The sequence below is a fragment of the Cervus canadensis genome, chromosome 2 (genome assembly GCF_019320065.1).
Source record: "Cervus canadensis isolate Bull #8, Minnesota chromosome 2, ASM1932006v1, whole genome shotgun sequence".
NCBI lineage: Eukaryota > Metazoa > Chordata > Mammalia > Artiodactyla > Cervidae > Cervus > Cervus canadensis.
The window spans coordinates 20,293,131-20,296,565 of NC_057387.1; the positions used below are offsets into that span (position 1 = coordinate 20,293,131).

The 3,435-nt window shown below is 42.5% G+C and overlaps 1 long non-coding RNA gene across 1 annotated transcript; it reads right to left on the bottom strand.

The window, feature by feature from the left end:
* Positions 1-355: 355 nt before the first annotated feature.
* Positions 356-1,579, bottom strand: LOC122434989. The gene is made up of 2 exons (XR_006267516.1): positions 1,534-1,579; positions 356-846 (listed from the first exon to the last, which is right to left on the bottom strand). It is a non-coding gene; the product is annotated as an uncharacterized LOC122434989 (long non-coding RNA).
* Positions 1,580-3,435: the final 1,856 nt, after the last annotated feature.

The window sequence follows — 3,435 nt, forward strand, 5'->3', positions numbered from 1 at the left end:
CTTGTGTTAATAATTAGGAAACTTTTGTCAGTAAGTTAATTTCTATGAGTACACTGAGTTGAATAGATTCTTGCCTACTGGTTTTCAAATCAGGAAACTGAGACTGAGAGAATTCTTTTCAGGGTCTTCAAAGTAGACAAAGATAGAAACAAGTCTGAAACCAATGAAGGAATTCTCTGATCGATCCAGTCCAAAAGACATACTTCAGGCAAAGCCGAACGCAGTGGTGGAAAAGTCTAATTTGATAATCCAATCGGAATGAACAGGAACACTCAGAATACTTGTAGTTGACAGAAGAGGTGAAAAACACTATATGCAAAAAACAAAAGAAAGAATGAAATAAATAAATACATAATGGGCTATGAATATGCTTTATTGGAGCAGCAAAGGAACAGACACACTAAGGGCTCAAGGGTAGAGATCACACGCGGATAACAGACAGGCACATGGCAAAGAGGATCAAGCGATGATCCTGCTGCTCTTCCAACAACGTGGTGTCAGCTTCAGGAGCCAAGCCTTTTCTCTGTCGGCTGTCACTCCAGGAGGAAGATTAAGGAAGATAGAATCCGTCACCATGGTCGAAGGGAGGACAATGGAAGAGCCTGGATCTTGGTGCCTTTACTTTCACTTGGGTGGACACTTCTGCTTGCATGGTGGGCATGGTGGCCCAGGAGGGCACTTCTGCTGGCTCACTGGAGGTGGGCATGGATGAGGTGGGCAAGGCTCATGGGACTTCTGTGTGCACACTTTTGGAGGAGGATGGCAGGGCTCCTTGACCTGATGGTGATGCTGCTGATGCTGATGTGGATGATGGTGGTGAGACATCCTTCCTGGGTGTCAAAGAATCTGAAATAGAAACAGACAACATTCTTCATAACTGAGTGTCTGAATGGTAGAACATTTAGCTGCGCCAAAAACCCTCCCATCACTAAGGACTCTTCTGGATTCCTAATACAGTCTTTCAGGTTTTTTATAGCTTCTTTTCCCTTCTTTTTTAGCATCTCTTGCCCTCAGACCTTCAGTCTTTTCTGGTTAGTCTCTCCTTCTACCACTTTCTAAAACAAAATTGCCTACAGAGGCGTTGTACAAATACAATCATACTCTCAAGAAGAATCTGGATAATAAACTTGTAGCCAATCCCCAAACAAATCTCTACTTATTTCTCCCATGAAATCTTGGTTTCTGGCCAAACTGACCTGACTCTGGGCTTCTGAGGAGAAATGCAAAGGCCCAGATTAGGCCCTCAATGGGATTGAATGCTGAGAAGGGTGCTTTTGGAACTAATGTATGCTGTGCTATAGCACTGTATCTCATCTCCCTTACTCTCTCTCAGGTTAAGACTGTGCCTCTGACTCCATTTTCTCCTCACATTTAAGATCACATTCATGACCAAATACCAAAAGTTTACCCCTAAATCCTCATTACCTCCCTTGTCCCATACAGAACACTAATTGCTTCAATTAAAGCCACTTCTTTCCCCAGATTAAACCCTACCACTCAAGTTCCCAAAAGATCTCTAAGAGTTGTGCTCACCAGAGGCTCCAAAGAAGACCTTTGACCGTCACGACAATGACAGCCCTGTGATGGAGACTCCTTTTATAAGGACCAGGCAGCTCCACCCAGGGGGACCATCCCAGGACTGGCATGATGCACTTGTTTCCCACCCAAAATACCACACGCTAGCCATCTCAAAAATAAATTGCCACACTCATGCTGATATCACAGATCTCCCTTGTCCATGGACTTCTTTATCCTTCACTAAGGAAGTGCAGAGTGATTCACTGGAGACCTTGTCACATATTGCCTGTGCCATTGTTATGCACCGGTTAGGAAATATGAGGAATTCTTTGACAATAGTTTTGCTCTGACAACAATAGTTGTTGTTTCCCTTGATGATCGAGACTAGGATTTACTAACCTCACATATCTTAACCCCTACCCACAGTTTTTTTAATCTCGCGTTCCTCACACCATGCCCCAGTGGTCTCTAGGCTTTTCTTGACAATTAAATGACTTGGGGCCACAAAGTCTTATCTTGTTTTTCTAGTTTTCTAGTTTCTAGTGTTGGCCGTCTCATGCCAGGTGTGTTTTCACATGGCTCCATTCATGGACTTCGAGAGGACAACTTGATCTTTCAGTTTTCTAGGCCATAAGGGCACAAGTTGAGATCCTTTGCTGAAGCTCTACTTTTGCAAATTTATACACTGATCTGGTCTCCGCAGCCACATGACCATGAGCAACTTGTAATCTGCTAGAAACTCAAATTCCTTTCTTCTCATTATCTTCAAAATTGACTTACTGTCTCGGCTGTATGCATACATAAAGAAGCTTTTCCACTAATACTCTGCAAATATCCTATGCCACTTTACAATAGTTAATTCAAATTACTCTATCAGGCCATTTTTTTTTTTTTTTTGAAATGACATTTAGTGTGTTTTCAGACATTCTTAGTATACTCAGGGAATGAAGCTCCACGAGTCGCCGACCCTGCCATTCAATCCATGGATATTTTTCTCTAAACAAATAAACTAAGCATGACATAGACCCCATATTTATTAGTATAATTATTTGAAACCCAGCAACCCTTCAGCTAATACTAAGCACTAAACCGTCCATGGGGGACCTTGAGTGCCCTGGGTATGCAGACGTCTATAGGCACCGGTACCTATGACATTAAATATTTCCCAACCACCCTGAAGATCAGATAACTAACACTGCTGTAATTAGCGACAAAAGCTATACTGGCCTCAACATTTTGCTATGGAAACAACAAAATGTCTAATATAAGGCACATGACATAATCTGTTACCAAGTCCAAGCTTGCTCTGCTCGCTGCAGTGAATCTGAGATGAGGTGTCTAGCCTAGGAAAATGAAAAAATGAAAGGAAAAATGTCCGTTTTCACCCAGGAATCAAACCCGAGTCTCCTGCATTGCAGGCAGATTCTTTACCGACTGAGCTATGAGGGAACCCGTTTAGACGAGGAAGGGACTTTATTTAGGAACCCGCTGGCTGAGACAATGGCAAGCTAGTGCCTCAAAATAATCATCTTGCTGGGGCCTAGTTGCCAGGGTCTTTTATGGATCAGAAATGGGGTACAGGTAAGGAAACAAAGCAAAAGACTACTCAATCCTTGCAAATGTCCCCTAGTATGGCAAGCCTCAGGCGGGGGAATGTGTTAGATTCACTTCCTTACAGTCCTTCACAGATAGGCAGCTCAGGTTATCTCCCAAAGGCAGCCCATTACGTATGCTTACAATAACAAAGGTGGCAAGATGAGGGTTAAAATCACAGAAGCTGATCCAGCATCAATTCAAAATTAACTCTTCCTGGTTACAAGATTTAAGGATGTGAGCCCCATGTATATGATAAGTGGTTAATTTCCAAAGTATGTAAGAAGCTCCTACGACATAATAGAAAAAAATTTAACAACCTTA